Below are 12,728 nucleotides of genomic sequence, written 5' to 3' on the forward strand. Positions count from 1 at the left end.
GGTTCCGCTAGCGGAACACCCGCAACATTCCGCTAAAAAGGCAGCGCGCGAAATTCAAAAATATTTTTTGGAAATATGTAACTTTCACACATTAACAAGTCCAATACAGCAAATGAAAGATAAACATATTGTTAATCTACACATGGTGTCCGATTTCAAAAATTATTTACAGCGAAAGCACAACATATGATTATGTTAGGTCAGAGCCAAGTCACAAACACACACAGACATTTTTTCAGCCAACGATAGGAGTTACAAAAAGCAGAAATATAGATAAAATGAATCACTAACCTTTGATGATCTTTATCAGATTACACTCATAGGACATCATGTTACACAATACATGTATGTTTTGTTCGATAATGTGCATATTTATATAAAAAAAATCTCAGTTTACATTGGCGCGTTAAGTGCGGTAATGTTTTGATTCCAAAACATCCGGTGATTTTGCATAAATACTCATAATAAACATTGATAAAGATGCAAGTGATATTCACATAATTAAAGATAAACTTATCCTCTATGCAACCGCTGTCAGATTTTTTTTTTTAAACGGAAAAAGAATAATCTGAGAACGGCGCTCAGAACCCAAAATAGCCAAAGAAATAGCCGCCATTTTGGCGTAAACAGAAGCTACAAAAAACTATAAATATTCACTTACCTTTGATGATCTACATCAGAAGGCACTCCCAGGAATCCCAGTTCGACAATAAATGACTGATTTGTTCCATAAAGTTCCATAAAGCCCATCATTTAGCCACTTCTTGTTAGCATGTTCAGCCCAGTAATCCATCTTCATGAGTCACAAGAACTTCCTCCAGACAAAAACTCAAAACGTTCCGTTACAGGTCGTAGAAACAAGTCAAATGATCTATGCAATCCATATTTAGGATGCTTTTAACGTTAATCATCAATAAGGTTCCAACCGGAGAATTTCATTGTCTGAAGAAAAGCATTGGAACGAGAGCATACTCTCTCGTGACCGCGCATCATGAGCCCGAGGCTCGCTGCCAGACCACTCAGTAAAAGAGCTCCTATGAGCCCCTCCTTTATAGTAGAATCCTAAAACCAGTATCTAAAGATGGTGACATCTAGTGGAAGCCCTAGGAAGTGCATGCACATCAATAACTAACTATTTCAATTGGAACTGTTTTGAAAATCGATTTCTCACTTCCTGTTTGGATTTCTTCTCAGGTTTTTGTCTGCCATGAGTTATATTATACTCACAGACATACTTCAAACAGTTTAAGAAACGTCAGAGTGTTTTAAATCCAATAGTAATAATAATATGCATATATTAGCATCTGGGACAGAGTAGGAGGCAGTTCAATTTGGGCACGCAATTCATCCAAAGTGAAAATGCTGCCCCCTATCCCTGGAACATTTGCGCTTATAGCCTACTGCCATGTGCGCATTGCTGCGTTTATAATGTGAAGTAGCCTAATAGTTTAACAAGATTTTTAAGCTAAACGTTCTGATCTGTTGCGTCAGCCTCATTGCTTAAAAAAGTTTTTTTGATGCTAATAGTTGTATTAATTTGGGATCTATCCCATCCCACAACTGTCCCAGACTTTGTTTGGAATATGTATTTCTCTCTCAGAATAAAATAAGTAAACTTTTGTGCTATGGGGGATAGTAGATTGACATAGGTGAGTGCTTTTGCTGTTCCTTCGGCCTACTTAGCTTGTTGGCTGACGAAAAGTAAATGTCTTCAATATGCGCCTTGGAATTGGATAAGGATGCACACAGTTGCTTGTAGCCTGTGAGAAAGACCCGATCACATGACAGAGACCCATTTGAGTGAGAGGTGCCTTGGAGCATGGCAGGGAGAAAGGAATACTAAGTATTATATGCAACCCAAGGGCACAACGGCACATGCAACTTTTTTCAAATCATCATTAGAGTCGCATCATAGAATGTATTAAAAATCAAAACATACAGTCCAACGTTTGTATCATAACTAAAGTTACATAAATACCTCATATAGGAGGACCTGTTTCTTTGTAACTGCTCAACACAGAATAGCTGCATGTGCGCACCCCCTCAAATCGTTTAGGAGAAAATACCCTTTCTATTTAATTCAGCTATGTTCAATTGTATTCTTCATATTATAAAATAATATAAAATAATGCCATGGAATTCTAAGTAAATCTTGTCTGCTAAATCAACTAGTGTAGCCCACAGCCAAATGGCATAGCCAGATCAGGGCATAACATAAAGACAACTCAGAGTATGCTATTCTGTTCTGAAATAGACCACATTTTCTTCATATCATGTTTCTTTAGACCTGTCTAAAGTAAATCATGGATTTATTGTGAAGGTGTAGGCTATATTACATGGATTTATTGTGAAGGTGTAGGTTATATTACATAGATTTATTGTGAAGGTGTAGGCTATATTACATGGATTTATTGTGAAGGTGTAGGCTATATTACATGGATTTATTGTGAAGGTGTAGGCTATATTACATGGATTTATTGTGAAGGTGTAGGTTATATTACATAGATTTATTGTGAAGGGGTAGGCTATATTACATAGATTTATTGTGAAGGTGTAGGCTATATAACATGGATTTATTGTGAAGGTGTAGGCTATATTACACAGATTTATTAGACATGGATTTTTTTATGTAGATGTTTCAAAGGTCTGCATCAGTGGCTTGTAGGCTATGCATGGAAGACAGGAGATGCTAAATGTGTTTACATTAATTAAAGGTCCATTACCGTGAGACCAGCAGTTATTTGCTTGACAATAACGGCTGACAATTTCTTGACCGCCACAACCCTAGCCATAACAGCCGACTACAATCATAATGTCAAAAGCAGTGCTAAAGTCTAACAAAACAGCCCCTACAATCAAATCAAATCGATATATTTAGCCCTTCGTACATCAGCTGATATCTCAAAGTGCTGTACAGAAACCCAGCCTAAAATCCCAAACAGCAAGCAATGCAGGTGTAGAAGCACGGTGGCTAGGAAAAACTCCCTAGAAAGGCCAAAACCTAGGAAGAAACCTAGAGAGGAACCAGGCTATGAGGGGTGGCCAGTCCTTTTCTGGCTGTGCCGGGTGGAGATTATAACAGAACATGGCCAAGATGTTCAAATGTTCATAAATGACCAGCATGGTCAAATAATAATAACCACAGTAGTTATCGAAGGTGCAGCAAGTCAGCACCTCAGGAGTAAATGTCAGTTGGCTTTTCATAGCCGATCATTAAGAGTATCTCTACCGCTCCTGCGGTCTCTAGAGAGTTGAAAACAGCAGGTCTGGGACAGGTAGCACGTCCGGTGAACAGGTCACGGTTCCATAGCCGCAGGCAGAACAGTTGAAACTGGAGCAGCAGCAAGGCCAGGTGGACTGGGGACAGCAAGGAGTCATCATGCCAGGTAGTCCTGACGCATGGTCCTAGGGCTCAGGTCCTCCGAGAGAGAGAAAGAAAGAGAGAAGGAGAGAATTAGAGAGAGCATACTTAAATTCACACAGGACACCGGATAAGACAGGGGAAGTACTCCAGATATAACAAACTGACCCTAGCCCCCCGACACAAACTACTGCAGCATAAATACTGGAGGCTGAGATGGGAGGGGTCAGGAGACACTGTGGCCCCATCCGATGATACCCCCGGACAGGGCCAAACAGGAAGAATATAACCCCACCCACTTTGCCAAAGCACAGCCCCCCCCCCCCCCCCCCCCCCCCCCCCACTATTCTTAGGTAGCAGAAATAATTTTGCTTCCCTCCAGGCCAGAGGGCACACACTTTCTCTTATACACTATATTAGGCCCAGCCTTTGGAACATTGGTTTTCCTAGATATGGCTACTATATTGTGATCACTACATCCGATGGATCTGGATACTGCTTCAAGCAAATTTCTGCAGCATTAGTAAAGATGTGATCAATACATGTTTAGAATTTCATTCCTGTGCTGTTTGTAACTACCCTGGTAGGTTGACTGATAACCTGAACCAGGTTGCAGGCACTGGTTACAGTTTGAAGCTTTTTTTTAAGTGGGCAGCTTGATGAAAATCAGTCAATATTTAAATCACCCAGAAAATATACCTCTCTGTTGATATAATATACATTATAAAGCATTTCACACATGTTATCCAGATACTGACTGTTAGCACTTGGTGGTCTATAGCAACATCCCACCAGAATGGGCTTTAAGTGAGGCAGATGAACCTTTACCCATATTTCTTCCACGGTATTTAACATGAGATCCTCTCTAATGTGACGGCTGTTGGAAGGAGAGGACCAAGGTGCAGTGTGGTATGTGTCCATATTTATTTAATGAACACTGAAATAACAAAAATAATAAAGAGAACGACCGAAACAGTTCTGAAAGGTGAAACAAACACAAAACAGGAAACAACTACCCACAAAACACAGGTGGGATGAGGCTACCTAAGTATGGTTCTCAATCAGAGACAACGATAGACAGCTGCCTCTGATTGAGAACCACACTCGGCCAAACACATAGAAATATAAAACACAGAACAAAAACATAGAATGCCCACCCCAACTCACACCCTGAACAAACCAAAATAGAGACATAACAAAGGAACTAAGGTCAGGGTGTGACATCTAAGCTTTACAAGAATGTGGTTCTGAATATAAACAGCAACACCTCCAGCATTGGCATTTCTGTATTTTCTGTAGATCTTATAACCATGTTTTGCTACCACTGTTTCATCAAAGGTATTATCTAAATGAGTTTCAGAGATTTTCAGAATATGAATGTCATCTGTTACTACTGTAGCAAGTTATTCATTTCATGAACCTTGTTTCCTAAGATACATATGTTAAAGTGGGCTATTTTTATAACTTTTCTGTGATATTTGATTGTTTTCATAGTTTTACTGGAAAGTTTAGCAGAAGTAGACATGCTCATGTTATTTATGTTAGTACAGGGTGAGTTGCACACAGTGGACTTCCTACTAGGGCACACCGCCTCAATGCGAACAGTATCCCTCCGGTTCATAGGCACATGATTACTGAATACAATTGCTGTAGGATCAGCAGAGCCATTCAGGGCAGTTAGAGGGACATAAATTAGGTTACTTACATTGTGTCTACCAACACCCCTGGTATAATGTACATTTGCTGAAGCATTATAAAAACTCAGCAACACAATGGTAGGGATTAGCTGAGCTGGGCTTGGGTCATTGATAAGTCATTGTCTCAACGCAGCCTTATGATGCTGTGAAAGGATCCAGGAACGCAAATGATTTGGGTGGATCTCATCCTCCTTATAAACGTGTTTTGTTTCCAAAAGGTATCAAAATTGTCAACAAAAGGTACACCCATTGAGCTGCAATAATAACGTAGCCAGTTGTGAAGAGAGAGAATCCTGCTAAAGCATTCAATGCCATTATTTAGAGAGGGCATAGGGCCAGATAGGATGGGATAGGACATTGTTTTTGCACCAGGAACATTCATATTTCTTACCATGGAGTTGCTCCGAATTTGCCATTATAGACAGCATACAGCGTTCAGTGTTCTTATGTCTCCTTCTGGAGCAGTTTAGCAAAGTTCATTCAAATCAATCAACAGAGCAATTCAAAGACAATCAATATAGAAATCATCCCTCCTATTATGGGACTACAGAACAAACAGCATCTCATTGGATGGAAGAAGGTTCGTTTTGGACTCATGCCCGACTGAGCATTCTACTCAATGAGTGACAGAGGTGCAACCTATGAATAAGCTATCAAATATCAGGGGGGGCTCCCCACATAGCATATCATGTCATAAGCAATGATTTATAATTTTTTGAATTACAGGAAATTAGCTCTAAGAGTGCTATTTTCTCTGAGCCTCATAGAATAATGTGTAAAATAGCATAAGATTAGCTATACAATTTTGCTCGAACCTTGCGGGGGGGACCACGAAACTACACTACGCCACTGGGCAAATTGGATATAGGATCACATAAACTAAATACATAGTTATACTGTATCTGCTTTTAGAATTACAGGCAGTTATCACATGTACAGTAATACATATAGCCATGTTTTGCAATCTATTTATGTTTGTACTATTTTTGATCAATGAGACCGACACTTCAATGCCATGTTGGACACAATGTCAAAAGAGAATTTCCATACTTGGTATTGGCATAACAAGTTCCAATGTCTCCAGCTTTGTGCACAGCTTCATACTGTAACATTCAAACTTAGTGCTCAATGTCATGCATACATTGTAGTTATGCCAAAAATATAAACAATATATGTTTTTCGGTACATTTTAATTACATTATTATAACTGAGCATTACATTCATCATATGTGTGTTTTTTGTTGTTGTATGTGTTTTACTGTCTACGTGTGTGTGTGTTTTATAGGTGCATGTGAATTGTCACAGTCCATCTTGAGTTGTTGCGAGTGAGAATATTATCAGAGCATGCATATAAAACCAGCTGGTCTAGAGTCGAGTTGTAAATCTTTTCCACACCCCTCAGTAAACACCCAAAAGACATTAACAGCAAGCGGTCACTACTTCTACAGCAACTGAGGTGCCATTTGTCCCTTTACAGTGCTGCACATGTACATCTGTGTAAATGAAGAGATTCTTACAGCAGCTGCTATAGACAAGCATAGAGAAGCTACTTTAGTGTGACTCATCTCCAGACAGTACTACAACAACAACACTACAGCAGTACTGAACTCTATTCAAATTGATTTGTAGTGACACTTCTATATTAAGGTGACCAGATTTCTGAAATTAAAACCGGGGACATTTCCAGTTCGGCGGTCAATATATCATTAAAATATCCAATGTTATTATCTATGAAATAAAAAAAGGGGGACAATTCCTGTTTCGTGTATTTAGTCTAACAGGCACACTGTGATAGAGAAAACAACTATATTACAGAAACACTACAGACAAGACAGAACTGTCCGATCTGAACAGCCATTCAGTGGTCCTGGTAGTCTGGGTAGAATAAGAGCAGAGGAGAACATGAGCAAAATTGAAAAAACAGGCAATAGTATATGTGAAATACTTAACATAATAAAGAAATAAGATGATGATGTGATTGGTAACTACATAATATACTTATACCGACCTAATCTGTATATTTCTCAGAAGAATGTATCTTCTTCAGGATTGCTCTGTCTTTGGCCAGCTTCTCCATGAACTCCTGGTAGGGGAGGTTGAAGTTTGTCTTCACAATAAGCATAGGAACAATGAACCTATTTCTTGCAGCTGTCCATATATCCTTAATTCCGTTTCTTGGAAAGAGCCATTGTACCTCTGTCTGCTCTTCTTACTCTCTTAACTTTTTATTCTGCTCCAATCTTTCTCCTCCTCTTTTCTTCACTCATCTTCCTTCTCTTTACCTTTCCACCTCACTCTAATACACTCTCCTCGCTTCACTCTTTTTACTCCCTTAATTTTTTGTTCTCCTTCCCCTCCAATCTTTAATAATAAATAGTACACTATTAGATAAAATATTTTGATTAACAGATTTCCATTCCTTGCCTCATTTTTGTATTTTATCTCAAAAACATTGGTTGGAATAATAAATTGGCAGGCTCTGTAATCATATCTTTAACTTTCCTCCTCTCTCTCACTCTTCTTCCTATCCAGTCTTCCTCCTCTCCACTCTCTAACAGAAAACATTATGCTAATGTTATCCATGAAAATGTCTAAATATATTTTCACACTACTTATTAAAACTGTAATCTACAAATAAATATTCTCATAATTAATTGTGCATTCGTTTAATATGATCATATTTTCAAAATAGCCAGCCCACTGCATGTTTACATGTGAACATTTTTTTACCTACCATGACAGTAGCTAGCTGTCCTAGCTAGATAACTTAGTCGACATAGCTAATGTTAGCTAGCATAAGCTATTTAAAACCTTATAGAGGAGATCATCTATCTATATAATAAATTGTGACATTATAAAATCACTAGCTAGTATCTCAAACGATTGTAACTTACCTGGCTTGAAAAGACGTTTGTGGTGTTGTTGATTAACTTGACACTTGCTAGCTTCTGGCCGAGTTTTCCACAGCAGTTTACTCTAAAACTAGCGCGAGCAAGTAGTCAGTAGAAGAGTGAATGAAGCTGCTATAGCGAATGTAACAGGGTTGGTTATGTTTAAGCCCTGCACAACTAACGTGCTGTTTCCCATTTAACAACAGCAACATTAATAAATGATGCTCAACTGGGACCACTGGCCGAAGTGATTTATTATGAGACAACACAACGCATGGAGAGTAAATTATACATCTGTTACACGAGCAGCCCCCTCTTCTGGACAAAACAAGCACAACGCGATTGAAACGTCAACTGGTAGGCTCTGCTGCCCGGTCTTTCTTGCCACGTCAAATATTGTTTCACTTTGCAGTCTGTTTTTAATGCACTGTTAAAAAACGGGGACATTTCCGGGGACAGCTCCAGCCGGGGACAGGCCACCAAAAACGGGGACGTCTGGTCACCCTATTCTATATGTGTTCATGTAGATTGAAACAAAATAGGAAAGTGTGTGAAAATAAATGTCTGGAAATGTAAATGTATTAATGTTTTTAAACATGACAAAAAAAATATCCAAAGAGATAAAGCGGTTGAAATGCCTTTGCTGCAGAGGATCCGACCCTCTTTCGGTCTTTCACGTGACCTCTGTGCAGTCTACAGTCAAGTGTGTATGACGTTGGTGACTCAGACATGCACATGTTTTGGGGAAAATAACAAGAGAAGAGGTTTCACAGCATGTCCAGGAGATGGCGAGAATGAGACAGTATTACTCGGTGAGCCAGCAAAATAAAGTCTATGCATAAAGAACTAGTTTAAGTGACTTTGAGTCCTTGAAAAGCGCTATATGTATATTTCCCATGTAATATTATTACTACTGTGTATACTGCAGTGGATCTACAATTGGGAGCAGACTTGATACAGTTACATAATGGATGACAATAATGTGCAAATCTGAAAACCTTTTGGATCTTGGGACATAATTGTTAATCTATACAGTCAAAGTAAAGGTATCAACATATGCATACAGTATAGGCCTACTGTTATGAACAAAACTGAACGTTTTGTGTAGCTGTAAAGTTCTGATATGTGTTTCGTTGACAGTGCCTTGACATAGTGGCAATCGGATTGGGAAATAAAAGGTTCTAAGCGAGTTGCAACACACATTTTGAGTGACGGGGAACATGAGTCATGAGACGTTTCACAACACATTTTTTCCTGGCTGAGCTTTCATACTGCTACTTGGCCAGCACCTTCAGAAGCATACGTCACTAAAGATCACTCACCTCCATATGTCAATGATCTGCTGTATCCTCAACAATATTGTTCCTATTCTCATCACAGTAACAACAGGTTTACCCTGACACATATTCACGGCGTGATTAACCAGATAAAAATGTGTTTAAAATGATTTTCTTTATTTTTACTATTTTCTGCATTGTAGAATAACTATGAAATAACACATATGGAATCATGTAGTAACCAAAAAAGTGAAAAACAAATATATTTTTGATTCTTCAACGTAGCCACCATTTGCCTTGATGACAACTTTGCACACTGTTGGCATTCTCTCAACCAGATTCACCTGGAATGCTTTTCCAACTGTCTTGAAGGTGTTCCCACATATGCTGAGGACTTATTGATTGCTTTTCCTTCACTCTGCAGTCCAACTCATCCCAAACCATCTCAGTTGGGTTGAGGTCGGGTGATTGTGGAGGCCAGGTCATCTGATGCAGCGCTCCTTTATATATAGATATTGAATTTAGTAATATACAGTGCCTTCAGAAAGTATTCACACCCCTTGGAATCATGTTTTTAGAAAAGGTTACAAATTAATTTAAAATGAAAAGCTGAAATATCTTGAGTCAATAAGTATTCAACCCCTTTGTTATGGAAAGCCTACATAAGTTCAGGAGTAAACATTTGCTTAACAAGTCACATAATATGTTGCATGTACTAATTCTGTGTGCAATAATAGTGTTTAGCATGATTTTTTAATGACTACCTCATCTCAATACCCATACATACAATTATTTGTTAAGTCCCTTAGTCGAGCAATGAATTTCAAACACTGATTCAACCACAAAGACCAGGGAGGCCTCGCAAAGAAGGGCACCTAGTGGCAGATGTGTAAAAAAAACAAAAAAAACTGACGTTGAATATCTCTTTGAGCAAGGTGAAGTTATTAATTACGCTTCGGATGGTGTATCAATACACCCAGTCACTGCAAAGATACAGGCACCCTTCCTAACTCAGTTGCTGGAGAGGAAGGAAACTAGTCAGGGATTTCACCATGAGGCCAATGGTGACTTTAAAACAGTTACAGAGTTTAATAGCCGTGATAGGAGAAAACTGAGAATGGATCAACACATTGTAGTTACTCCACAATACTAACCTAAATGACAGAATGAAAAGATGGAGGCCTGCCCAAAATACAAATATGACTAAATGTGCATCCTTCTTGCAATAAGGCTCTAAAGTAAAACTGCAACAATTTGGCAAAGAAATTAACTTTATGTCCTGAATACAAATCGATATGTTTGTGGCAAATTCAACACAACACATCATTGAGTACCACTCGTCATATTTTCAATCATGGTGGTGACTGCATCATGTTATAAGTTTGCTTGTCGTTGGCAAGAATTAGGGAGGTTTTATATATATAAAAAAAGGAATAGAACTAAGCACAGGCAAAGTCCTAGAGGCAAACCTGGTTCAGTTCTTTCCAAAAGACACTGGGAGACAAATTCACCAGGACAATAAACTAAAACACAAGGCCGAATATACTGTACACTGGAGTTTCTTACCAAGACGATTAAATGTTCTTGAGTGGCCTAGTTACAGCTTTGGTGTAACGGTCGTCTTGTTTTTCCTCCTCGGATGAGGAGAGGCGAGAAGGATTGGACCAAAATGCAGTGTAGGTGGAATACATGATGATTTTAATAATAATAACGAAGACGAAAATATACTTGAGCAAACTACAAAACAATAAACGAAGTCAACAGACCTGAACAAACGAACTTACATAATAACACAAAGAACGCACGAACAGACTACATACACGAACGAAAACGAAACAGTCCCGTGTGGTGCGACATACACAGACACGGAAGACAATCACCCACAAACAAACAGTGAGAACAGCCTACCTTAATATGGTTCTCAATCAGAGGAAACGTCAAACACCTGCCTCTAATTGAGAACCATATCAGGCAACACATTAAACCCAACATAGAAACACATAACATAGAATGCCCACCCCAACTCACGCCCTGACCAACTAAACACATACAAAAACAATGGAAAACAGGTCAGGAACGTGACATTTGGATTAAATCGTCTTGAAAATCTATGGCAAGACTTCAAAAAGGGTGTCTAGCAATGATCAACAACCAATATGACAGAGCTTGAATAATTTAAAATATAATCATGTGCAAATATCAAATAAAATAAAATACAATTTTATTTGTCACATTCGCCAAATATTTCACCTTACAGTGAAATGCTTACTTACAAGTCCTTAACCAACAATGCAGTTTTAAGAAAAATCAGTCTTAAGTAAAAAATTTATAATTAAAAAATGGAAGATAAAAGTAACAAATAACTAAACAGCCGCAGTAAAATAACAATAGCGAGGCGATATACAGGGGTACCGGTACAGAGTCAATGTGCGGTGGCACCGGTTAGTCAAGGTAATTGAGGTAATATGTACATGGAGGGAGAGTTAAAGTGACTATGCATAGATAATAAACAGATAGTAGCAGCAGCATAAAAGAGGGGTCTGGGTAGCCCTTTGATTAGCTGTTCAGAAGTCTTATGGCTTTGGGGGAAGAAGCTGTTAAGCCTTTTGAACCTAGACTTGGCGCTCCGGTACTGCTTGCCGTGCGGTAGCAGAGAGAACAGTCTATAACTAGGGTGGCTGGAGTCTTTGACAATTTTTAGGGGTTTTCTCTGACACTGCCTGGTATAGAGGTCCTGGATGGCAGGAACCTTGGCCCCAGTGATGTACTGGGCCATACGCACTACCCTCTGTAGTGCCTTGCGTTCAGAGGCCGAGCAGTTTCCATACCAGGCAGTGATGCAAACAGTCAGGATGGTGCAGCTGTAGAACCTTCTTAGGATCTGAGGACCCATGGCAAATCTTTTCAATCTCCTGAGGGGGAATAGGTTTAGTCGTGCCCTATTCACGACTGTCTTAGTGTGTTTGGACCATGACAGTTTATTGGTGATGTGGACACCAACCAACCTGCTCCACTACAGCCCCGTCGATGAGAATGGGGGCGTGCTCGGTCCTCCTTTTCCTGTAGTCCACAATCATCTCCATTGTCTTGATCACGTTGAGGGAGAGGTTGTTGTCCTGGCACCATACGGCCGGGTCTCTGACCTCCTCCCTATAGGCTGTCTCATCGTTGTCGGTGATCAGGCCTACCACTGTTGTGTTATCAGCAAACTTGAATATGGTCTTGGAGTCGTGCCTTGCCAGTCATGAGTGAACAGGGAGTACATGAAGGGACTGAGCACGCACCCCTGAGGGACGCCCGTGTTAATGATCAACGTGGGAGATGTGTTGTTACCTACCCTTACCACCTGGGGGCAGCCGTCAGGAAGCCCAGGATCCAGTTGCAGAGGGAGGTGTTAAGTCCCAGGGTCCTTAGCTTAGTGGTGAGCTTTGAGGGCACTATGGTGTTGAATGCTGAGCTGTAGTCAATGAATAGCATTCTCACATAGGAGTTGGTTGTGTCC

The 12,728-nt window shown here is 39.6% G+C and overlaps 1 protein-coding gene across 1 annotated transcript in view; it reads right to left on the minus strand.

Moving 5' to 3' along the window:
* The window catches only part of LOC129813705 (obscurin-like), a 107,428-nt gene extending 99,148 nt beyond the window's left edge, over positions 1-8,280 (minus strand). The window contains exon 1 of the mRNA XM_055866142.1: positions 7,953-8,280. The gene's annotated coding sequence lies outside the window, so the exon portion shown is untranslated. The remainder of the gene's footprint in view (positions 1-7,952) is intronic.
* Between the last annotated feature and the right edge of the window lie 4,448 nt (positions 8,281-12,728).

The sequence above is a fragment of the Salvelinus fontinalis genome, chromosome 17, assembly GCF_029448725.1.
Source record: "Salvelinus fontinalis isolate EN_2023a chromosome 17, ASM2944872v1, whole genome shotgun sequence".
NCBI lineage: Eukaryota > Metazoa > Chordata > Actinopteri > Salmoniformes > Salmonidae > Salvelinus > Salvelinus fontinalis.